This window comes from Arvicanthis niloticus, chromosome 3 (assembly GCF_011762505.2).
Source record: "Arvicanthis niloticus isolate mArvNil1 chromosome 3, mArvNil1.pat.X, whole genome shotgun sequence".
In the NCBI taxonomy this organism is placed as follows: domain Eukaryota; kingdom Metazoa; phylum Chordata; class Mammalia; order Rodentia; family Muridae; genus Arvicanthis; species Arvicanthis niloticus.
The window spans coordinates 66,597,766-66,624,538 of record NC_047660.1 but is presented as its reverse complement, the minus strand read 5'-3'; the positions used below and the strand labels follow the sequence as shown (position 1 = coordinate 66,624,538).

Genomic DNA, 26,773 nt, shown 5'->3' with positions numbered 1-26,773 from the left:
CAAGAAACTGTAGGTAGCTGAAGTCTCAGTCAGCACAGAGTTCAGTCATATGACCTCACCTCAGAATTTATCTCAGAACATGCAGCTCAGCCCTCAAGCGTGAAACTCAACCATGGATCACATCAACACACACACACACACACACACACACACACACACACACACACACACACGCTAAAACTAAAAACCCCAACATCTTTGTGCATCAGTCCTATCCTGGTACGACCACCAACTGCCAGATCCTGGACATCGCCTGCAAGAACGGCCAGAAGAATCACCACCAAATCAACAGCACACATCCCTGACCTTGTATGAACTCTCATCAGGGAAGTTCACACACTGCAGGTATCATCTGAGTGCATCTTACACAGCAGCTTGCCTGCCACCCTCCTCAAGAAGAAACTCTGGAGAATCCCTGCTGGTTCCTGTGCACTTGGACCAAATTCTCTAGGTTTCCAGAATTCTTACTTTTTGGCCAAGTCCTAAACCCACTCCCTAACTCTGCTGTGCTCCCTTCCCACCAGTACCTTCTCCTCCTCTCATCTCTTGGGTCCTTTCTGCCTCAATCTCTTCAGAGAGGAGCTGGGGCTGACACTGTGGTGACCCAATCTCCAAGGAGAGTGTCTTCATTTTTTTTGTTTTATTTTGTTTGTTTGTTTGTTTATGTTCAGATAATTTCCCAGAAATTTCCAGTTCCACTCTAGAGGGAGAAATAATGCCTTCATCTGTCCAGGTGACAGGGAGATGACAAGCCCCCACCTCAATCCCTCAGGCCCAGGCAAACTGCCAGTGTAGAGCGCCAAGGGGCTTATCTCCAACACACACACACACACACACACACACACAAGCAAACCTGGGGGACAGGCTTCCTGGTTTATGCCTTTGACCATCTCTCCCCTCCCCTGTCTAATGAAAATATGACAAGTAGTAGGAAGAGATGGAGAAGGGGTGCGTGCAATTTATAAGCAGTGCTGTTTCCGTTCCTAAGTTAGAACTCTGACCTGGTGAGGTGACTTATTTGGGGACAGACGGCTGGAAGGAGAGAAGACAAAGAAATTCCACAACGTATTTATCCAGCCAGCACTGCATGCCTTACATGAACCAGCCAGACAAACCATCTAATACCTGTGAATATGAATTTGACAGGGATCCCTTGCCTCCTTTATGGATGAACAAACCAGTTTCAGAAAGCATAATTTAGGGCTGGAAAGATGGCTCAGTGGTTATAAGCACTGGCTGTTCTCCCAGAGGGCCCAGGTTCAATTCCCAGCACCCACATGGCAGCTCACACCTGTCTGTAACTCCAGTTTCAGAGGCTCCAACACCCTCAGACAGACAGACATGCAGGTAAGACCATAATGTGAATGAAATAAAAATAAATAACAAAAATTAAGGGAAAAAAGCATAATTTAAATAGAGCTTGTCTAATTAGTAGAGCCTTGTTCTGAAAATAGGTGTCTTTAATCTCTGTGCTACTGTACCAGTTGGGCAAGAAAGGAAAACATTACAGACAGGAGAAATAGGTAAAAGTTCGCTCATGAAATGGATCCTGAGAGTTCTGTAAAGCTGGGTACCCTGTGCCGGCCACTGCTATCTATGTAGCCAAGAAACTGATTATGAGGTATGCTGGAATCTTTATTCAATCTTTTTCCCTCTTCTCGCAGCCCTTCCCCATTCGCTAGCCCACTGTGCTACCAACCTGGGCTCCAGGCTGGCTAATGCTGGATCCACTTGGCCTGATGGCTAAGGGGAGTGTCCCAGTTTCATTACGTTTCTCCAGATCACATTTCCCTTGACCTTAAGGAACTTCCGTGGCCCACAGCCTGCTTGTCAGAAACAGACTGGCGAAGCTGACAGAGCTTCCTTCCTTGCATTTGCTCTCCCTTGCCTCTCTACACTGGCAGTCTGCCTGAGCCTGAGGGGTTGTAGGGGCAGATCAACTCCCTGTGCCTCAGCTGCAGGCATTATTTCCCAGTAGAGCTGGAAAGTCTTGGGCGCTATCTAACCTATCTAACCGTTGCCATGCCTTCTCTCTTCCTTTGTCTCAGTCCCAAAGTGCACACGCCCGCCCCAGGCCCACTTTCTCAAACCAGCCCCTTTGTCGACCTCTCCCACCCCTCGCTGAGTGTTTTACTGTATTCCACACCCCCCTATAGTGTACCCCTAGCTGGAGACAGAGGAGCTTTACAGCTTTGGAGCCAGGCAGAATTTCATAATCCTGGTTCCTGGCTCAGTTGTTTAGTGACCTTGAACACTGTTCCTGCACCTTTCTGCAGGTCAATTCCTTAAAGCAAAATAAGAATAATCCTACCTACAAAGAGGATTGTAGGGAGTCTTAGAAATAAAAATTAAAGGCCAGGCACATACCTTTCATCCCAGCACTTGAGATCTCCAAGTTCGAGGCCAGCCTGGTCTACAGAGTGGGTTCCTGGACAGCCAGGGCTACACAGAGAAAATCGATCTCAAAAACAAACAAACAAACAAAGCAAACAAGAAAAAGAAATAAAATTATAAAATTTAAGAAGCCCCAGCTCCAGGTCCCGAAGGACACAACAGATAACCATAAGCGCCCCACCAAGCTTCCCAGGGACACTGTTCTCTGGGAACCTGGGTTCACTCCCCGGTTACCATCCGAAGACAGAGAAAAAAACAAAAGTATTAAAGAGGGAGCTACATCAGGGAAAGTGACAACTCAAACAAAATGTGAGGTCCACAAGGAGATGAGTAGCCCTTACGAGGCTGGAAGGTAGACACACGCACTAAACACACACTGTCCTAACACCAAACGATGGAGCAAAGTCACTTTTTTTTCTTTTCTTTTCTTTTCTTTTTTTTTTTTTTTTTGTTTTGTTTTTTTGTTTTTTTGAGACAGGGTTTCTCTGTATAGCCTTGGCTGTCCGGGAACCCACTCTGTAGACCAGGCTGGCCTTGAACTCAGAAATCCACCTCTGCCTCCCAAGTGCTGGGATTAAAGGCGTGCGACACCACTGCCCAGTTAAAACACTACTTTCTGAAGACAGAGCACTGCCATCATATTGTAACTAATAGAATACTCAAAAATATATATACTTTTACTCAAAATCTTAATTAATATAATTCTCCTATGGTTGCCATACTTGACATTTATGCATTTCTTTATTTATGCATGTGTGTACATGTGTGTGTTGCTCCTGGGAACTGGACCTAGAGACTCATACATGCTAGGCAAGTATTCTACTCATAACGTACATACATTCCCCAGCCCATTGTATACTGATTCTAAATAAATGATTTTTAACTGAAATGCATAGGAAGGCAAACACTTAGAGACACATGAATTTTTTTCATAATTATTTGTATTTTTTATTTGCGAAGTGTTTTAAAAGCTTCTTGAGCAGGGGTGGTATGAGCATGCTCTGTGTGCACATGTGGAAGTCAGAAGTCAAGCTGAAGTAGGCTCTCCCCTCCCACGGTGTGTGAGCCAGAGATTACTGAACTCAGGTCATCGGGCTTAGCCATTTCTGCCACACCACTGGTGAGTTCTGATGGCTGTTGGAATTTTGGAGATAAACATGTTCCCCACAAAAATTTAAAATGACTAAAATTACACTGTAGCAGTACATATTTAAAGAGTCCGATCTATGCTCCTGGCAGGTGCATGTGTGGCTCTGCACCCACCCAAGAGCTCTGGATTTACACACATGCACACACACACACACAGAGAGAGAGAGAGAGAGAGAGAGAGAGAGAGAGAGAGAGAGAGAGAGAGAGAGAGAGAACTGTTTTAACTATGCCTTGCTCAATGGCAAGGCTTCTCTCTACCTGCACGTGGCTAACCCACTTTCTCCTTCGATATTCCTGAGTCAACACCTTTTAAAATCTATATTTCATCTTTGCTACCCCATACCCAATTGGGAGGAATGGCCTCTGGTGCCACTTTCCTGGATTCTTATATGTCAACGGGCTTTTAAATCTGATCTTTCTGTTTCCCCAGCATGGTGACTCTGCTCCTTCTCTTTCTTGAGTTTCTTGACCAGGAATCCTAAAAGTCCCACTTCTGTCTCCCTGCCCAACCATTGGCCATTGGCTAATTTATTTCCCAGACAAAGCCAACTGGGGCAGGCTTCTTTTAGCCTGACTGTGGGACATTGCAAACAGGTTTTTTGGGTAACAATTAGCTTGAGAACATAAGCCCATATATTACACCTTTAGTGTTTCTTCCCAAAATGAAACAAATGTCTAGTTGTTTTTGCTTTTGTTTTCTAAAAACACCATCTAAGTAGAGTTTAAAACTAAGAAGTTCTGCCAGATAGTGGTGGTGAATACCTATAGTCCCAGCACTTGGGAGGCAGAGGCAGGTGGATTTCTGAGTTCAAGGCCAGCCTGGTCTACAGAGTGAGTTCCAGGACAGCCAGGGTTACACAGAGAAACCCTGTCCTGAAAAAACAAAAACCAAGGAGTTCTTCAGTAGACTCAGTGGCAGAGTCCTTGGAAGAAAGCTATGAATTTGATGAGGTTGGGGACAGATACTAAACCAATCGGGCAGAGTAGCTCATCCCTTTAATCCCAGTACTCAGAGTCCAACACAAAAGGAGTGAGGAGCTGCTGAGAGATCAAGGCTAGCCTGGGCTACACAGTAAGTTCCAGAATGAATAGCCTGATCTACAAATCGAGATCCTGTCTCAAAACACAAACAAAATAGTTTTGAAGAAATTTGTGTTGACAGAGGCCTTGGAGAATGATAACTAGGAAAGAGTATGGGTACCTTCTGAGAGGATGGCGAAGTTCCATTGTTGTCTAAATATGTTTACTGTGTGGAAACTGTGGACTTAAGATTTATGTCTACTTCTTTGTGCCTTAAAGTTGTACCTCAGGGCTGGAAAGACTGGAGAGATGACTCAGCGGTTAAGAGCACTGACTGCTCTTCCAGAGGTCCTGAGTTCAATTCCCAGCAACCACATGGTGGCTCACAGCCATTTGTAATAAGATTTGATGCCCTCTTCTGTCATACAGGCATACATGCAAGAAGAACACTGAATAATAATAATAATAATAAAGTTATATACTTCATCCTTTCTAGAGCCTTTCAAGTTCTTAAGAATGATTTTATTTACATGATAGTTGTTAATACAGCAATCAATTCCAATGAGTATCATTTAATTAAATCATAGATAGAATATAGTTTATATGTTTTGTTTTGTATTATTTGTTAGATAATACTTTTTTGTTCATTTGTTTGTTTGTATTTCCAGACATGGTTTCGCTGTGTAGCCCTGGCTGTCCTGGAACTCACTCTGTAGGCCAGGCTGGCCTCAAACTCAGAAATCCACCTGCCTCTGCCTCCCAAATGCTGTGATTATCGGCATGTGCCACCACTGCCAGGCTAGATAATACTTTTATTACTTACAAAATTGCAAATATATATACTTCTTCTAAGATTATGTAACTCAGGAAGCTTTTTCTAATACTTATCTTCCCCCCACCTCTGCCCAGTCTCACCCACACACAGGGTTTCCCCTATATAGCCCTGACTGTCCTGGAATGAGCTCTGCAGACCAGGCTGGCCTCAAACTCAGAAATCTGCTTGCTTCTGCCTCCTAAGTGCTAGGATTACAGGCATGAATCACCACACTCTGCTTCTTAATATTTATCTTATTTGTCAGTTAATTTTTCTGTTTTTTAGCTATGTGGGAAAATGTTAATCACTTTACAAATGCCATTATAAGCTTTTACAGCTATTAATTGTTAAAGTTTTTACAATAAATACACATGTATACTTGTATGGCTGATAGAATTTAATTTATTCTGGTTTGCTTATTTGAGACAGGGTCTTGCTCTGTATGTAGTTCAGGCTAGCCTGGAACCCCTGGCAATTTTATCTCACTCTCCCAAATTCTAGGATTACAGGCATGAGCCATCATGACAGACTGCATTTTCAACTTTTCCAAAGTTTATAAGGAAATTCTTCTCTCAGAGATACATTGAGGATGTGCACCAATGTTTGGAATTGCCTTGGCATCAGTAAAACGCAAAGACTTGCTTGACTCTCCTTCCTGGCAAACTCCGGCTTGACAGGGCCCATTTCTTCTTATGGTCTTGATCACAATACATTGCAGAATGCCAGAAATAACGTGATAGACATTTGACTATTCAGCTTTCCAAACACCAAAGGTGAGGTCCAAGCTGATAATAATTAAGGCCAAAGCCCAGGCCAATGGAAACCTGGTGCATTACAACTTGAAAGTTACAGAGTGGACAGTGGGGAGCTGGAAATTAGAGACAGGGACTGGGTAGTCCCTCAAGATTTCTGTTGCTGAGGGGAGAGCGGGAGAAGGCTATCCAGGGAGAACCATCCAGGCACCACACATGGCTTTCAGCATAATTTATACCTGGATCCAAGAAACAGAAGTTGAATCTAATAAATGACTGAACTTAATACTAGAGTTAGAATGAGCTAACTTTCCTAACAATGAGGCTATCCTATTTAGTAAGCTTTGGATATCCGTGGAGACACAGAAGCATTCGAAAACCTCCTTGCTAATGACACCCTGTTGGAAGTCCACAGTTTATAGGACAAGAAAAAAAAATGTCTGTTGTGACAGAAATATGCTCTAACCCAGGAAGGTGGATGGGAAACACCCATACAGAGATAGATTCTAAGATATCCAGTATCCTGTGAACTCAAAGTGACTAGATACGAAATGCTTAAAACAGTGATTAGCATGCAGGGAAAGCTTGAGCGACATCAGTGTTGATACCTACTGTATCAGATGCTGAGTAGTCAGATCTGTGAACTCCATCGACGTCTATGACAGAAGAACAAAGGCTTCAAGCAAAGTAAGCCGAACTTCTCATCTTCTACTGCCAAAAAGGATCCCATGGGGCTGGAGAGATGGCTCAGTGGTTAAGCATACCGGCTGCTCTTGCAGAGGACCTGGGTTCAGTTCTGTCGCTCACATGGAAGCTCACAACCCTCTGTAATTCCAGTTCCAGTGCACCTAGTACCTTCTTCCAACTTCCTCAGTTGGCAGGTGCACATGTGGTACACACACACACACATGCAGACAAGACACTCAGAAACATTCATACATAATAAAAAGTAAATCTTTTTTAAAGGCTCCCAGACAAAAATCAGGTAAAGTAAGGTTCAAGGTCAGACAAAACAAGACCTTAATTCCTCCAGGTAAGTTCATTTATCAGGGTTGGAAGAATGCATTTAATTTGGGGGAGGGGGACATCTAGGATTTTGTTGAGCATACCTGTAATCTTATTCCCAGTACGATCACCATAAGTTGAAAGCCACACTAGGCTACAGTGAAATACTACTTCAAAACACAGAAACATTAGAGTGTGAAAATTTTTATGGAGTGACGTGCAAGCATGTTTTTATGTGCAGGAATGTATGTAGAGGTGAGAGGTTCACGCCAGAAAAGTAAGGCACAGATGTCTTAGACACATGCCCAAGATCATACAGGTAGTATAGGCAAGAACTCAGATTTTCTTTTTCTTTTTTTTTTTTTTTTCTTTCTTTTTTTTGCTTTTCAAGACACGGTTTCTCTGTGTAGCCCTGGCTGTCCTGGAACTCATTCTGTAGACCAGGCTGGCCTCAAACTCAGAAATCCGCCTGCCTCTGCCTCCCAAGTGCTGGGATTAAAGGAGTGCGCCACCACTGCCCAGCCTTTTCTTTTTTTTTAAACCAGTCCAGTGATGCTTCAAGCTAGCACTCTCGTTAGTAATTCTAAGTGGATCTCAAGCATGTTCCAGTGTCTAATTCACAATATGCAGGCTTGGCAAAAATCAAGCATTAGATAGTCAGACTTCTGGATTTGAGACAAAGACATATTTATCCCAAAGGGTATTTAATGCCTATGATGCTGACATGTGTACATCCCTGACATTTTGTCATTCAGGTAGGGGAGTTGTTACTCAAGGACTTGCCAGTCAACTGGTCAAACACACCCCTGGCCATACCACTAGCTGTTGGAGACATAAATAAGGACACTCAGCCAGAGTAAAGACCCGCACCTCCATTAGCTGTTCAAAGACAGGGGCTACATCACAAAGGTCCTGCCTGGCGGCATTCCAGGTGAGCCTGTGACACCCTGAAGTACTTCATTTTTAGTGTCTGCATACTTTTTTATTTATTGTTTCGGTGGTGGTAAGTGTGCACAGGTGTAGAAGTCAGAGGACAACTGGAAGCCATTTTACCAGCCCAGCATCTGTATTCTTTAGGTGGACAGATCTAAAGCTGAGTTTTCATGACCAACCAGAGGCTGCAGGACAGCAGTTTTCTGGCTCTCCCCTAAAATATAATGAGAGTAGAAGAGAAGGATTTCAAGCTCCTGGCAAGTGGGGCCTTGGCAAGCCCGGGCTTCCTCTAAAGTGACCTTAACTGATACTCAGAGATAGGAATTATGTGGATATCACGTATATTGTCTTAAAATTTGCTTGTTATAATAGTAGATCAATTGCTCATTTCCTGGTCTTGTTGGTTATACTGTGGCTATAAAGGCAAAGGTAGTTGCCATAGTGGGTGTTATGTTAGAAACGTCTTTTTTAATTACTAAGATATGTTAACAACAATGGGAAAGTCCGGGTGAGGTATGTAGTGAGCTTGTACACCACTTCTGTAACTCTGTGTTTAAATTTGGTATTATTCCAAACTAAAAGTATTTAAAATAAAAAATTTTAATTTATCAATATACTCCACGATGCATGTTTTAGTTAAGGTTGTACTGTTGTGAACAGACACCATGATTAAGGCACCCCTTAATTGGGGCTGGCTTACAGCTTCAGAGGTTCAGTCCATTATCATCAAGGTGGGAGCATGGCAGTGTCCAGACAAACATGGTGCAGGAGGAGTTGAGAGTTCTACATCTTCATCTGAAGGCTGCTAGGAGAAGACTGACTTCCAGGCAGCTAGGATGAGAGTATTAAACCCATGCCACAGTTGTTATGGATGACCCTGGTGCTTCCTGTATTTTGATGTTAATCCGCTTTCCCAGGAGGGGCGGTCTGAGACTAGGAATGAGTCATGTACACTCAGGTGACTTCTTGTGAACATTCCCTGAATGAATGAATGAATGAATGAATGAATGAATAAAGGGACCAATCACTGGGCTAGGACTTCTCGGTTGGATGGGGAAGAGAGGAAAGAGGAGAGAGATAAGGGCTTTTAAGGGATAGTGAAAGGACAAGGTGTAGCTGCTAGTGTCTCCCGGTTTCAATGGCAGATCCACTAGGATTCACCACAGGAGGATTTAGATTTATTATGGCTTACAAGACTAGGAATCTAGTTGTTGCACCCAACGATTGAGTTACCATTGTTTCTGAACTAAGTTTGTGTGGTGTTTTCCTTCACAAGGCAGCAGCTGGACTGGGTTCGAGAGAGAAAGATATGGTGGCATAGCATGGGTTTGTCTTATGTGCACCACAAAAGGCCGTGTGAGTTTTGAAGCATGGGGCTGGCATGGAAGCAACCTGCCAGTGGGAACGTAGTGAGCTGGGTGGAGAGATTTTGGAACTCTGAGTTAGAGAGTTCCAAAATAAGAAGAAGCTGACCATTGCTGGCCAGTGCACGGCCAGCCAGCCTGCCAGAGCAGAGAGTAGCTGAGATATAGTGCTTTTAGTGTGGGAACTTGGTGCCGTTTGTAATATTTCCGAAACACACAGTGACACACCTACTTCAACAGGGCCACACCTCCTAATAGTGCCACTCTCTGGCCCAAGCATATACAAACCATCACAATGCAGTTTTATTTTCCATGAAAATAATGCCTTAATGGATTTCTTTTGAGCTTAGCATATAGCTAACTCAGTAACAGAGTTACTTGCCTAACATGTCCAAGGTCCTGAATTAGATCCCCAACCAAATAAATTTTAAAAACTTATTTCTATTAGCATACTTCTAATAAAAAAATAGCTGTGATAAATATGGACTGAAGACATTTACCTTGACACCCTCTGCACATCTGAGTTCCCCCTGAAGTACCTAAGGGTCGGGAGTAGGAGTGAGGCTTCCAGAGAGTGTCGAGAGTGTCGATACTGAACTTGGTCAACGATACTCTCAGACTCAGAGCCTCCGAATGCAAGTCTAGGGTATTCTGTAGACGATCAGAGCCACGATCTCATTTTAGAAGGAAGTTCTCATAAAGAGACTTGTAACTTTTAGAAGCTTTGGACAAAGCCCTCACCTCAATCTGAAACTAACTCAACTTCCCTATCCTCATTGATCTTTGCCAAGATCTGGGATCCCCCAAAACCAACCAAGAACAGTTAGTCTTTTATAACCTGGATGCTATTTGAAGAATGAATCTTTAAAAACCCTACCAGGGGCCCATGAGATGGCTCAGGGGGATAAACGTGCCTGCCTACCTACTATCAAACTTAAGGACTTGAGTTGGATTCCTGGAACCCCTCATTGTGTGTGAAAAGAGAGATAAGACTCCCTCAAGTTGTTTTTGGTGGCACACACATGAACACTCGGGCATGCACATGTAATAAAATAAAAGAATTTAATTTTTTATTTGTTTGTTTTGAAACAGGGTTAATAAATAAACTTCTTTAGACTAGTTCATATGTGGAGGAAAGTGAGAGGCCGTTGGAATAGTGGACTAATGGTCAAAAAAGAGGTTTGCTGCTAAGCCAGGGAGAGCAAGTGCCAGGGTACAGGAGAATAACTGGGGATTTTCTAACTGAAAAAAGTTATAGGGAGATGAGCATTGTACCAAGATCTAATAAACAACATTATAAATTATCCATGAGACTCAGGAGAGAGCCTGGCAGTGGTGGTGCATGTTTTTGATCCCAGCACTTGGGAGGCAGAGGCAGGCCTATTTCTGAGTTCAAGGCCAGCCTGGTCTATAGAGTGAGTTCAGGATAGCCAGAGATGCACAGAGAAATGCTGTCTCAAAAATCCAAAAAATAAAAAATAAAAATAAATACTCAGTAGAGAAGATAGGCAAGGAGGCACACAGCAGTGATGACCATCCAGACCAGAGGCAGAAAGGGAAAAGGATCAACAAAACTAATAGCAAAGTCTAGCTCTGCCCTTACCCATGCTTGGACACATTGGATGTTCAGTATATTAGCTATAAAAAGGAGAAGTCAAAGAAAAAGGCAAAGACAACTAATACTTTCAGTTACAAGTACTGTAAAAAGAAAGATGAGAAGGAGAAAAAGAGGAAAAGAAAGAACTGGAGGGAGAAGGAAGAGGAAGAAGAGAGAAAAGGGGGAGGAAGAAGAGGAGGAGGAGGAGGAGGAGAAGGAGGAGGAGAGGAAGAGGAAGAAGAAGAAGAAAGGGAAAAGAAATAAATGGAGACCTTACACAGAGGAACAGTTAGTTTTTGGAGAAAGACTGAGTTAGGTAACAGAGCCTGCTGCAGGGCAGAGAGTAGCTATCCTGTTGCCAGAGACAATCATCCCAAAAATGTTGCTAGGAACACTAAAGAGTAGACCTCCAGTCCGTTGAAGAGTTAATATTAGCCAGTCTCCCTGCACTGTACAGCTTTTGTGTTTGATAAAGGTGGGTTCGTGTAAATTAGCCATGGGCATGACTTGAGTCCAGGCCACTAGTTGGCCACAGAGGTGTTGCCAGAATTTAGGACTACCATTGTCTGGTTCAGTATTCTTACCACCTCACTGTTTCAACTTTGCATCTTGACTCATCTCAGGAAGGAATTTAAGTTGAAATTTTGGTTCTGTCCAGTAATCTCACATAAAAACAAAATCAATAAGAATTGGTTCTGGGGAGGGGATAGGGAGATTACGCACTGCTTAAGAGCGTTAGCTACTCTTCCAAAAGATCCAGGATCAATTTCTAGCATCCACATGGCAGCTCACAATCGTCTGTAACTCCATTTCCAGGGAATCTGACACCTTCTTCTGGCTTCTGTGAGCACCTGGCCTCCATGTGATGCTCAGATATACTAGCAGGCAAACATTCATATAAATACACTTCTTTAAAAAGATAAGTAAATACAAATAAAAAATTGGTCCTGAAATGTAGCAAAGTACCATTTGATTCTGTTACAGTGTGGCCTGAACAGCAGATGAATTTGGGAATGTAACTGAACTGGCTGTTACACACAATCACATGGCTTCATATGTTGTTCAACTCTCCACACATGGACATTGTTTCCTTATGGGCCAAGAAAAGGAAACATTTTTACCTGGTGAGGATGCCACGAGGTAAGTGAGCTTTGTTCTTCAGATAGGATGGTGTAAAAGAAATCTCTTATGTCTATATGAAAGCTTCACCTTGGGTTGGAGAGATGGCTCAGTGGTTAAGAGCATTGACTGCACTTGCAGAGGTCCTGAGTTCAATTCCCAGCAACCACATGGTGGCTCACAACCACCTGGTAACCTCTTCTGATGTGTCTAAAGACAGCTACAGTGTAGTCATATAAACAAATAAATCTTTAAAAAGGGCCAGGCAGTTGTGGCTCACGCCTTTAATCCCAGCACTTGGGAAGCAGAGGCAGGTGGATTTCTGAGTTCGAGGCCAGCCTGGTCTACAGACTGAGTTCCAGGACAAGGACAACCAGCACTACACAGAAAAACCCTGTCTCAAAAAAAAAATATTTAAAAAGAGAAAAAAAGAAGGCTTCACCTGTCAAATAAAGCTGATTGGCCTATAGCTGAGTCAGGAAACAGAAGGTGAGAGTCCTGGTAGGAAGAAAGAATGCTGGGATAGAGAGAAGCTACTGAGGAGTAGCTCTGAGGACCGGAAGGAAGGAGCCTGAGCAGAATTAACCAGCCATGTGGCAGAAGTTAGAATAAAAGAGTTATTAATTTATGAGCTAGTCAGAAAACATGCCTGGCTATATGCCCTAGATATTTGAGTCTCAGAGTTGTTATTTCAGGAACCATAGAGACCACAACAGGATAGTTAACAACAAATAGATTGATAGACACATGCACGGTGCTTAGATCAGTCTCAAGACTCTAATAGCTGAGGGGAGTAAACATTCATTTAACTTATGATCTGATGTAACCCAGCTTCCAGTCTGGTACCTACAGGGAGACTCTCAGCACCATAGATCAATGAACTAAAAAAAAAAATTTAATGTGATGAAGAACCATAAGAAGAAATTTAGGAAGCTGGAGAGATGACTCAGTAGTTAAGAGCACTGATGGCTCTTCTTGAGGTCCTGAGTTCAATTCCCAGCAACCACATGGTGGCTCACAACCATCTGTAATGAGATCCAGTGCCCTCTTCTGCTGTGTCTAAAGACAGCTACAATGTACTCATATACATTAATAAAATAAATAATATTTTAAAATGAAGAAGGAGGAGGAAGAGGAGGAGGAGGAGAAGGAGGAGGAGGAGAAGGAGGAGAAGGAGGAGGAGAAGAAAGAGGAGGAAGAGAAGGAGGAGGAGAAGAAAGAGGAGAAGGAGGAGGAGGAGAAGGGGGAGAAGGAGGAGGAGAAGAAAAGAAGAAGAAGAAGAAGAAGAAGAAGAAGAAGAAGAAGAAGAAGAAGAAGAAGAAGAAGAAGAAGAAGAAGAAGAAAGAAAGAAAGAAAGAAAGAAAGAAAGAAAGAAAGAAAGAAAGAAAGAAAGAAAGAATTTAGGGCCAGATAAACATAATGTTCTCCCATTGTCATGTTGTGTGAGGTATACACATATGTATATGTGTGGGTGGGTGTGTGCATGTATACATGGTACATGTGTGTGTAGAGGTCCAAAAATGCCATGAGGATGACCTTGAGTTTCTGGTCATCTTGCTGGCACTTCCCAAATGCTGGGATCACAGGGCATGTGCCACACTTTATGCTGTGCTATGTCTCATACATGACAGGCAGTCACTCTACCAACTGAGCTACATACCCTAGCCATTGAAAAAGTACCTAGTAGTCAACTCCAGACCACCATAGTGGGACATTTTCACATTAAATGGATTGTGGCAGGATTTTCTTTGTCATTAAAATATTAGTGCATCAGGAAGCCTATGATTGGACAGGAAAAAGGGAGGCAGAGCTAGGAGTTGCAGTGAGAGGGAGCAATGAGAGGGGGGTGGGAGGGAAGGGGAGAGAGAGAGAGAGAGAGAGAGAGAGAGAGAGAGAGAGAGAGAGAGAGAGAGAACCAAGATGGAGGACAGACAGGAAAAAGATGCCGATCTTCTTCCACAGGTAGTTGTGAATATCATGTAGGGACAGAATAGTTGGGATAACTTGTCTAATCTAGTTGGGCAGCTTGTATCATTTATCATTTGGCTCAGAAATTATTATGTAAGCATCTTGTAATTTGAGAATTATTGATATATAAATCTGACTAGTTAATTATAAACATCAAGAGTTTTGATTTTATGGGTTATTGTGATATCTAACCGTGAGGTGGGCTGACCAAGGGTTATGGCTGAGAAGGAACTAGTGGCAAGCATACCAGAGTTGGGAATACCATGACCAGTGGTGCTAAGTAGGCTAGCTAGAGACAAAGGTGGCGGGACCATGCAGGGCTGAGAGTTGCCAGCAGAATTGTAGGAAGCCTAAAGATTTAGTCCATTTTTACCAGGGTGGGGAATATGGCAGCATGCAGGCAAACAAGGTGCTAGAGAAGCAGCCGAGAGTTCTGCATGCACACCTTCAGGCAGCAGGAAGAGAACCACTGGGTGTGGCTTGGGCTTCCAAAACCTCAAAGCCCACCCCCATGACACACTTCCTCCCACAAGGCCACACCTTCTAATCATTTCAAATAGTGCCACTCTCTCTGGTGTCAAAGCGTTCAAATCCATGAGCCTATGGGGGTTGTTCTCATCCAAACCATCCCACAAACTGTGTGTTACTGATCTGTTCTTGGCTTTTCTTGCTCACACAGCCCTCTTCCTTGGTGCCTTGATAAGCAGCCACGTATCTAACTGCCACTTACTCCCAAAGCTGTTCTTCCAACCCAGATCCCTTGGAGTTGTGCATACATATCCATCTTCTTATTGTTTCTAGGCTCCTCAGTGCCCTCAAGTCATTTCTGATGGAAATAGTAAGCTCATAAAAGTGGTCAAGATGGCCCAGAAAGGAAAAGTGCTGAATGCAGTCTCCAGAACCAGGTTAAGTAGGAGAGGAGAAATCACTACACAAAGTTGTCCTCTGACTTTCACATACACTATGGAATGTGTGTGTGAGTACACACACACACACACACACACTGTAGAATGTGCATACATACATACATACATACATACATACATACACATATACACATACTGTGGAATGTACACACATATATACATACACAAACACACACTATGGAATACATACACACACACACACACACCAATAACAATAACAATAATCTGTGATTGTCTCTGCTCCCAATGTTCTGCTCATGAAAACTTCTCTGGCTCAGTTAGTAGAAACATAATAGTTATTCTCTCAAGGTCCTAATTTGGGCCACATCTTTGCCAACTCATTCTTTTCTGTTTATTTCTTGAGCAACTATCCATGTAGCTAGAGAATGCAATAAGGAGACACATATCACCCTGGCCCTCTCTGTAGGGACCTCACCCTGTGATTCTAAACATCCCAAGACCTATTAAAGAACCTGAAATCAGATTCTGGGTTCATCACTCTCCCTTGGAGCCTTGGAGGCCAAAGGCAAAAAACCCAGAAAAGAAGCAGAACAATTGTAATCCATTAGGAGTAGTGGCACACACCAGTAATCCCAACACTTAGGAGGCATATGGAGACAGATTTCTGTGAGTTCAAGGCCAGCTTGGACTACAAAGAAAGTTTGGGGCCAGGCATAACTATATTTGTGAAATCCTGTTTCAACAAACAAACAGTAACTAAACAAAGAAATATTATTATGGAGCTTATCTAGACAATTTAAAGCATCCTTTGTTTTGGCTTTTGGTCTCAGCCTAGGACTTATGTTAAGCTGTCCAGTCAACCATGGCTGCTCTTATAATTTCAGTTGTTCAAAGAGCTTCAGTGTTACTTCCTCCTGACTCCTTCTGTGCCTTACTTATCCCTTACATCTCCGTCATCAGTCAAGGTCTTCCTGTCTTCCCGGTTGTTATACAGAGGGTTACTGATTCAACTGCCACACCCAGTGACCCTACCCAGCAGGAAGAAGCCAGATCCCATCATTGCTTCTATTTCCTAAACGACAGAGATGCCTCTTCAGATGGATGAGAGTAACCGGTGAGGACAGCAGCTAGAAACTGAACAGTTTAGGGATGGGGCAACCATTTAAATCCTTAGTCATAAGCCAAAATTCTCCTGGTTCCTGCCTGGCTGGAGGCCAGGAATATCAAAAGGGAGTTTTGGGTTTTTTTTTTTTTTTAATCACCCCTAAATGAGCATTATTGCCTGAGGGCTAGATGTGAAGCTATGAACCAAAATGACAGTCAAGTCATTAATCTATGGTGAAGAATTTCAGGGACTGGATCTCCAGACTTACGTGGTAGAGACTGGCTACACCTATTCTCCAATCTCAGCCCATATCCTGAAGGATTTTTATGGTTGCTTCTTCAGAGTGGGAAATGCTACACTAAAAATGGCATCTACCCCTGGGTGGAGGCATGGCATTGTCTTCTCCTTTAAGAGTTGGGCAGGTCAATCATATAGCAACGAGACAAGCCCTCAGAAAGGTAGGTCCACCTTAATGATCAAGAGGTAGGAGGAATACTTGGCCCTTTGGTGAGCTGATGTACTTTTCCTTCCCAGAATTCCCACCCTTTGTGTACTTGTTCTCTGTCCACCATAATGTAGCTTTTTCTCTTTCTCTCTGTCTTTCAGATGCTGGCCAGAGCCCAGGTTTGCTTTTCCTGGTACTTTGGGCTTGCTCACTCTTTCTCTAAAGCTTCCTGTCTTAGTCACTCTTCCATTGCTGTGAAGAGACATAATGACTCATAAAAAGAAAACAATTAATTGGGGACTTGCTTACTGTTTCAGAGGTTTAACCCATTATCTTCATATCAGTGAGCATTCCAGAATGAATGGTACTGGAGCAGTAAGCTGAGAACAATAGCCTGATCTGCAGGCAGAGGGGGTGGGGGCTGGGCTTGGCATGGGCTTTGAAACTTTAAAGACCATTTCCAGTGACACATTTCTTCCTCCAACAAGGCCACATCCCTTAATCCTTCTAATCCTTCCAAACAGTTTCACTCCCTGTAACTAAGCATATGAGCCTTTGGGGACCATTCTTAATTCAAACCACCATAGTCAACTAGCTTGGAGTACATTTTGAGGCTTCAGAAGCAATCACAAAACTTGTCTTGAGGGCCTGAAGAAATGGCTCAGCAGTTAAGAGCACTGGTTGCTCTTCCAAAAGACCCAGGTTCAATTCCCAGCACCCTCATGGCAACTCACACCTGTCTAACTCCAGATCCAGGGCTTTTGACACCTTTAGACAGATATACATGCAGGCAAACCACCAGTGAACATAAAAATAAAAACAAATTTTAAAAGGGAAGAAAAGAAAAAACTTGTCTCAGTGAGGTGGAAGGTAAAAGCTGATTTTTTAAATCATTCTCTGACTTCCACTCGAGCAGAGCACATACTCCATAAAAACACTGTGCACATACAATAATAAAATCTTAAAAACAAACTAGGGGCTGAAGAAGTGACTCAGCAGATAAGGCCATTTTCTATTCTTACAAGAGACCCAGATTCAGGTACCTACAAGACTACTCACAGCTGTCTGTAACTGAAGTTCCAGGGCATCTGCTGCTATCTTCTGGCTTCTGCAGGCACAGTGTGCCTGTGGTACATTAACATACATGCAGACCAATATGCACACTCAAAATAAAATAAACACATTTGAAAATAGAGGTTGGAAAGATGGCTCAACAGTTAAGAATGCTTGCTGAAACCTCTGTGTTTCTGGAACATGTTTATTCATTCAGAATGGCTCCAGAATAAACTATCCCTTATTCCCTTTAAAATGAAGGTTGTCGGTTTTGCATCGACAGCTGTGGCATCACAACACAGGACTTTGAGAATGATCGGCTTTCCACTAGAAGAATCAGCTTCACGGAAGGAACCCAGGTAGCTGAGTCCAGGCCTGCCTAATGTTACCTCCTCAGTCCTGTTGGTGAGTTCTGTTCAAGGCTCTGAACCTCCCTTAAGTTGATTGGTCCATGACCCATTTTGTTTATTCTGAGCTGGTTAACAAGGATCCTCCTTTGTTAAATACATTTTTGGTCTGCTTTCAAAGTGTTTGGTTTAAAGTATCTAATTTGTTTGCTCTGAAAGCATTTGGGTCTAGACATAGGGTTTGATTTCTTTCCTTGTTTTTGGACCTTTAACAGTATTTTGGATTCTGAATGTCTAGCTTGTTTCAGTATTTTGTTCACTTCTGGAACTTTGAACGAGTTTTGATTTTTGTTTTATGTGTCTTGGTCTTCATTGTCTTTGAAAAGCTTTGATTTATTATCATTTGGCCTTTGTCTCCTGACATTTCTCCTCAAACGCACAATTCTGAGTCTTTCTGCTGCTTCTCCTGTGACCTTGCCAAGACTTCAGCTTAGGAATTTTACGAAAGCCTGGTGATAAGACAAGAGGCATTTGTTTCTCTGGATGATAAAGGCACTGAAGAAAAGAGGCACTTGTTCCCTCCTACACAAAGTGTGGAGGGGTCTGGGGGAGCAACCCAACAAACCCAGATCCTGGGTCAGAAGGAATCATTGACTCCCCCAGGAAGACTCACTTGAGGGATTGGTTCACTCAGTGTCTTAAATCCCTTCACATTTGAGATGCGAGATAACCTCAAGACCCAGTTGGAAAAGATGATCTCAGAGGAAATGCTGAGGAAGTTGGTGTGTGTGTGTGTGTGTGTGTGTGTGTGTGTGTGTGTGTGTTTGGAAGTGTGTGTGTATGTGTCTTTATATGTGTATATGTATGTATTTTTTACATTTGTATATGTATATGTGTGTATGTATATGTGTATATGTATATATGGAGAACACGGTTTCCAAAAGGAGGAAATGTTTGCATATAAACTGCCATCCAATTCTCTAGCTGATTTTATGTATGATAATTACTAACTTCCAAGTATTTGGAAAAGTGGAGAGAAACATTTACTACCTCCAAATTGCTTTCTCTTGTGCATTTAACAAAGTCCTAGACCATGAAGTTAAACACACAAGCATACACACACACAGATGCAGGCAGGCCACCTTAACTAAAATATGAAAAGATCTGGGGAAAAAAATAAAAGTGGTCATTAAAAATAATAATAATAATGAGTGAGTGGCAGGCAGTGATGTGCACACCTTTAATCACAGCCTTGTAGAGGCAGAGGTAGGTAGACCTGAGTTCAAGACCAGCCTGGTCTATAGAGCAAGGTCCAGGACAACCAGAGCTGTTACACAGAGAACTCTGTCTCAAAAAACCGAACAAGTCCCCCCAATTAATAATAAAGAACTCTTCAAAGAAAAATCTGTACCTATGAGCTAAATTAGGTGCTAAAACATGCATTAATGAATATTTTTTTATCACAATAACAGGTAAATTCTAAAGTAACTCCCTCTTCTCTGACCTTGTTTTGTTATCTCTGATCCTTTAGTTTCCCTTGAGCAGCCTTTTTCTTTTAACTCCCATGCCTATTATACAAACCAGCCCTAAGCTTCCTTTCAGCCTTAAAGCCAAAAATTTCAGTGTACTCCCCAGCCCCGCCTCCACATGCCTCTGGGAGATCCCTACAGCTTGGGGGAATTCACATTAAGGACAATCAAATTAAGTAAGCCTCTGTGGCCAGCATTCCTGGGGGTTTTCACTGACACCATCTCCAAGCATCTTGAGGAGTTTCCCTGTCTGTCATTTGACTGATCCATCCCATTAAACATGGACTCTGGTGTTCCTTTGCTTCTGTTTTTCTCACAAGAAACACACTAAATATTTGAGTGAGCTAACATCAAAGTGGACGTTTCCTAGACCCATGCATACTCCGCTTCTGGGTCTTATAATAGTAACACATGGCTTTTTGTGGAGACATCTTTGAAAACCTCATGTAGTGGGTCTGATAGATCAAAAGATACTCTAAACAGACACTTATGTCTCTCAATCTAATCATCAGACAGTTGCAAGAATGGGCCCTAAGGATATAGGAGCTTCCATGAAAATCTCATATCTTGAGAGGGAAAGGCTCCAGGCAGAACTGGAACTTGTCTCTCTGAAAGAGATTTCAGTTTGAGTAACTTGTCAAACAACCTTATAGATGAAACTAAAACCTTGGCCAAGACTGTTTAGATGTGCATATCCTTGACTGTGTTCATATGTGTGTGTGTGTGTGTGTGTGTGTGCGCGCGCGCGTGCATGCGTGTATGTACATATCTATACTTGCATGCATGCATACATACATACATACATACATACATACATACATACATACATGCTACTTCAGGACCCTAAGGATAAGCTTGAGGGTTTTCAGGATCTCTGTCCCTCTTTCCCATGTGGCCGCATTAAATAAATCTGCCTTTTCTGCTTTCCACTTTTAAGTTTGCTCTTTTAATTTGATTGTTATGGTTAGGTGGCCTGACCTGACTTGACAGAAGTGTGACCACTGGCAGTCTGGCAGTCTGGGACACAATTAGAAAACACCCTCTTCAGCAAAGAGAGAAGGAGGGGGAAGGGAGGGGAAGAGAGAGAGAGAGAGAGAGAGAGAGAGAGAGAGAGAGAGAGAGAGAACCTTGAGTATATGTGTCAAACGTCACCTATGATCTTTTGTGTTCCCAAGCCTTTCTCCTGTCTTAAAGAAATACAGTAAACTTACTCCTTTTTTTTCTCAACTGAATAAACCTAATGTCATATAATTGTGGTTTGTGTCTATAATAGTTGTGTTGGTGTATTTTTGGTTGTTTTCATGTGTTATTTGTATCAAAGGGTTTTTTTGTTTTGTTTTAAATAAACTGTGGTCACGTCAGTTCTCTTTTTAAATTAATTTTTTAAACTTTTTATTAATTCTTTGTGAATTTCACATCATGCACCCCAATCCCACTCATCTCCCCATCCTCCCCCATATCCATCCTCCACCCTTGCAACCTTCCCACCAAAAGAAAACAAACAAACAAACAAAGAAACAAACCAAAACCTTTCACTGTGGAAGATGTGGTGTGTCCTGTGTGTCATTCAGTACACCGTTTTGCCCAAACCACTTTTCTTGCAAATGTTCCTTGCAGTGAGTCACTGGTCAAGTTCCAGGCCTCTGGAGTCTCCTACGCTATCAATACAGGGTCCTCACTGGGACTCCTCTGGGATATCCTGTTGTTGCCCTGTGTCACGGAGACCTTGTAACTTTGGTTTTGGAGGACCAGCCCCTTCCCATGCTCCAGCAGACCATAGATGGGGTAGATAGTAGATGATCATAGTTGGGCCTGGGTGGTAGCTGAGTTGGCCAGCCTGCCAGCTCTCCCATGCTCATCTCCAGAGCCATGAGGAGGGCAGCCCACCTGAGTGCCACAACCAGTGAGTGGTGGAGCCAGTTCTGCACAGCCCTCAGACATCAACACGGCCCCAGGGAGCACCAGCAGCCCAGACCAGGGACATCTGCATGGCCTTTGGTAATGACATGGCCATAGGCATCTACACAGACTTCCACTGCTGCACCACTATGAATCCAGACATAGTCCCAGGTAGCATCCCAGGCCCCTCACATCAGGCTGTTCCTCATTCCCCTTGAGTCTCCGGTTCTGTCTCTCTTCACTGTGCACACATCCTTCTGCTTCTCTCTCTCGTTCATCTCTCCACCACTTACTTGCTCAACTTACTGGCACCCAGGACCTGCAAAAACAGCAACTTTGGGAATATTTGAATGTTTCAAATACCTTCAGTGTTATATACATAGATTTTGATAAGATGTCATTCAAAACGGATTCTCTTTTATATAATATAAATATATAATCATAAAATTCATATGACTTCTTCAAAATATTCCGAATATAAAACTGTTAAATGTAAACCTTCTTTTATTTATGTTGGAACATACATAAATTAATAGCTTTGTTTACTGAAGATGTCAATGCTTTTTTTTTTTTTTTTTTTTTTTTTTTTTTTTTTTTTTTTGGTTTTTCGAGACAGGGTTTCTCTGTATAGTCCTGGCTGTTCTGGAACTCACTCTGTAGACCAGGCTGACCTCGAACTCAGAAATCCACCTGCCTCTGCCTCCCAAGTGCTGGGATTAAAGGCTTGTGCCACCATTGCCCGGCTGTCAATGCTCTTTCTTGTAGAATTATTATGAATTGTGCTAATTCCTGTCTAGCTTCAAATGAAAGAGACTCAAACTATATTTATTTATTAATTACTATGTGCAATTACTGGGGGACTACCCCTAATCTAAATCTCTAATGCTAGTCTAGCTACTACCTCAGCTGTGCTCCCTAAATACTTGCTGTGTGAAATTCTCTGGGTTATTTCTGCTCCAGCAGTCTGGCCTCCTGGGGAAGCATTTCACTATGGCATGTGCTGATGGTCCATCATGACTCACAGAGGCCTCCTCTTCTCTTTCCTTCCTCTCCTACCTGAAACCAGCATCTCAGTAACTCAAACTCTACCTCTCCCTATTCACCCAACTAATTGGCTGTCACTATTTTTGGTTTGGTTTGGTTTGGTTTGGTTTGGTTTGGTTTGGTTTGGTTTGGTTTGGTTTGGTTTGGTTTGGTTTGGTTTTTTGAGACAGGGTTTCTCTGTGTAGCCCTGGATGTCCTGGAACTCACTCTGTAGACCAGGCTGACCTCGAACTCAGAAATCCACCTGCCTCTGCCTCCCAAGTGCTGGGATTAAAGGCGTGCGCCACCACCGCCTGGCTCACTGGTTTTATTTAACTAATAGTTTTAAATTGGAGAGCAATGTCACACAACAAAGACTGGTATACATGGAAATCCTCCTGTCCTGGAGCAACTGGATCATGGGGTACAGAATTTAGCATTTGCATACAAGCAGCACCAGACCAACCCCGACATTTTTCCTTTTCATAATGAGGATTATAAAAAAATATAATCCTTGGCCAGGCATGGTGCCACATGCCTTTAATCCCAGCACTTAGGAGGCAGAGGCAGTTGGATCTCTGTGAGTTCAAGGCCAGCCTGGTCTACAGAGTGAGTTCCAGGTTAGCTAAAGCTATACAAAGAAACTGTCTCAAAAAAACAAACAAACACATATATATTTATGTATATATATTTGCTTGTATGTATATACACTATATACACACATATATGTATATATACATGTATTTATATATCTATTTGTTTGTATATATACACTTTGTATGTATACATATATATATGTATATATATATATATATATATATATATATATATATTCCTAACAAAGTTTTGTTCTATTAAAATATGTCTTGGGCTAGAGAGATGGCTCAGTAGTTAAGAGCACTGGCTGTTCTTCCAGAGGATCCTGGATTCAATTCCCAAGACTCACATGGCAGCTCAGAACTGTCTGTGGTTCCAGTTACAGGGGCTCTGACACCTTCATTAAGACAGACATGCAGGCAAAACATCAATGCACATAAAGTAAAAATAAATCATTAAAATATATCTTATGCATGATTATGTATATAAACTTTCTGTCTACATGTGGTTATGTTTTCTTTTTACATAATGGACTTATTGCCAAATTGGCTCATAAGTAAGTGCTTGTGTAAACTAAAGTTGTTAACTTGGCTTCACTTCATTTTGGCTCACAGTGAAATTAAAATTTTAACAAGTAAAGTTATAATAAAAGAAAAAATAATCTAATAAATATGACCACATAGGTAAAACAAATAGAGATGGGTAGTGGTCCTAAATTTTTCTTCGAGGCAATTTACTTGAATTCTTAAATTTACAAATTTTAAGCCTGCTTTTAAGGACAAGATATACATAATCCTGTAATTCTGGTCAATGTCTCTCTCTCTTTTAAAGATATATTTATTTATTTTATGTATATGTATACATTATTGCTGTCTTCAGACACACCAGAAGAGGGCATCAGATCTCATTACAGATGGTTGTGAGTCACCATGTGGTTGCTGAGAATTGAACTTATGACCTCTGAAAGAGAAGTCAGTGCTCTTAACCTCAGAGCCATCTCTCCAGCCCCCTGGTCAATCTCTTATCTCCTTGATCTTTATCCCAACTAAGTTCTATAGCATGCTCCCTATTGATGAACTTTAGACAAGATCACTCCTACTGAATGATGTGTTTTTCCTAGTAGATAATTGAGATATCTTACACAGATATCTTAGAGTTTTACAGATCATCTTAATGTGTTACACTTTAATGATATATTTTAAATTGTTTATTTTTTAGCTATAAATAAATAAAATAATACGCTGGGTGGTGATGGCGCATGCCTTTAATCCAAGCAATCAGGAGGCAGAAGCAGGCAGGTCTCTGTGAATCGGAGGCCAGCCTGGACTACAAAGCAAGTTCCAGGACAGCCAAGACTGTTTTAAAATAAAACCTTGTCTCAAAAAACCAAAATCATCATCATTATCATCATTATCGTTGTCATCGTCGTCGACATCATGGTCATCATCATCATAGTCATCATCATAAATACCAAACTTAACCTTCTTTGAATGTTTTATCCTACTTTGGATGCCCCGTAAACACAAATAAAAAGTAAATGCTTTTTCTGAGCAAAATCATTCATAGGTACATGTTATATTAACTTAAATCTTTAACAAGTATTTAATTTAAATTTGGTTAAGAAAACAAATTATTAATATACGCTATTGTGTTTAACTATTAGATAACTAAGATACATGTATTTTTGTGGTTTAGATAGAGCCTTCTGAGTTTTCCTTTTTACCTCATTAAAATTGTTTCCTTAATTTTGTATTGACAATTACAATGTTAAGATTAAAGTATGATGTAAATGTTGTTAAAATATGGTTATAACTAAGTTAAGATACTATAAAGATTATACTTTTTTGAGACAGAGTTTATTTGTGTAACCCTGGCTGTTCTGGAATTTGCTCTGTTAGCCCAGGCTAACCTCAAACTCACAGAGATCCACCTGCCTCTACCTCCCAAATACTGGGATTAAAGGGATGAGTCACCACTGCCTGTTGGTTATAAAATTTTTTAAGGTTAATTCTATACCCTGACATAAAGTTAATGCTTACTTTTCTACAACTTTTGTTACTGTTTGGTTTTTTAAGACAGGGTTTCTCTGTGTAGTCCTAGCTATCCTAGAACTTACTTTGCAAACCAGACTGGCCTCAAACTCAGAATCTGCCTACCTCTGCCTCCTGAGTACTGGGATTAAAGGGGTGCATCACCACCGTCCAGCTTCCTACAGTATTTTCTTAAGTATTGATCTGTTCTTAGTATCCTTTTACTAAATAAACATTTAAAATCTATGATTAAATTTGTTTTTTTTTTTATGTTTATCCATTGGACAAAGCATTTGCTTTTTGGATAGTATTGCTTTAGCTATTAAAAAACAATCTGTTTAGATAGTGATGCTGATGTAGGGTGGTTCTGATGCTAAGGTCTCATTCTCCAATTGGTTCTTGATCAATCAGTAAAGAAGCAATGGGCTAATTGTTGGGTGGAAGGAATAGGCAGGGCTTCCAGGTTCCTGGGAGGCACGAGACAGATGCATGAGAGAGAGGAAGAGAGAGTTCACCATGCTTCAGAGAGAGAAAAGCCAAGCAGTCACGTGAGGTCTCCGGTGAAGAGGCCACAGGCCATTTCTACAGGAGGGCAGTTAGGGATGCTTAGTTGTAACTAAGCAACTAAAGTTGAGGGCAGGTGGAGTGGTGCAGAGCTGAGAGCTGAGAACTGAGATAAGGGCTCGCTTCTCCAGGAGGGAGATAAGTAGCGCCCAGAAATTGTGTCTATAAGACAAGTTGGAATTGAGCAACCTATGTGTTTGTGTTTTTTATCCATGAATTCAAGGGAATCTGGGTGGGGGCTGGTAGCATGGCCCATTCTTGGAGCTTAGGCAGGGTAGCAAAAGCCACATGCAATATGCTTACTTAGACCTTTTTACTAAATTAAATACTGATTACAAAATGTGTTTTCATGGATCAATATTGAAATTTGTTTATAAAGTTTTGTCTACTAGATAAACAAATAACACATGGTATTGTAAAAGACTTTTAACTATAAGTTCAAAATTAGTTACACAGTCTTCTTCAAAAGATAAAAATTAGATGATTTCACTAAACGAAAGACATCACATCAGTGACTTCATTCTGATTTAAAGATGAGGACTGACTCCAGGTACTTCTAACTCACTCCTAGGAGATGCTGAACTTTCTTCCGTCGTCTGAGAGCACATCCATTCGGACAATCCTGCCGATGGTCATTGTCACCGCCACCAGCAATCAAGTTCCCCAAATAAACAAACGTTCCTCTCACTGCTCATGTTTATTAAATATTTTTGTAATTAGACTTTAAAAATTATTTATGATACCTAGTAATCTACCTCATATATTTTTAAATGATAAATTTTTTTTCAAGAGAAGGTTTCTCCATCAGTGCTGGCTGATCTGGAACTCACTGTGTAGACCAGGCTGGCTTCAAACTCACTGCCAGCCCCTTCCTCCCAAGTACTATAATTAAAGACATGTGCCACCACTGCCCTAAATAAAATAATATTAATCTTAGTTTTAAGAAGTTACAAATGCTTTAATCCCAGCACTTGGGAGGCAGAGGCAGGTGGATTTCTGAGTTGGAGGCCAGCCTGGTCTACAGAGTGAGTTCCAGGACAGCCAGGGCTACACAGAGAAACCCTGTCTCGAAAAACAAAAAAAAAACAAAACAAACAAACAAAAAAAAAAAAAAACCAAAAAAAAAAAAAAAAAAGAAGTTACAAATGGGGGCCGGAGTGAGGGGGTGGGCCCAGAGAG

The 26,773-nt window shown here is 41.8% G+C and overlaps 1 long non-coding RNA gene across 1 annotated transcript; it reads left to right on the top strand.

Annotated features, from left to right (window-relative positions):
• The first annotated feature begins 1,496 nt into the window (after window positions 1-1,496).
• LOC143441729 (uncharacterized) lies at window positions 1,497-26,554 on the top strand. Its single transcript, XR_013109374.1, has 4 exons — window positions 1,497-1,621; window positions 12,013-12,168; window positions 17,867-18,010; window positions 26,166-26,554. It is a non-coding gene; the product is annotated as an uncharacterized LOC143441729 (long non-coding RNA).
• Window positions 26,555-26,773: the final 219 nt, after the last annotated feature.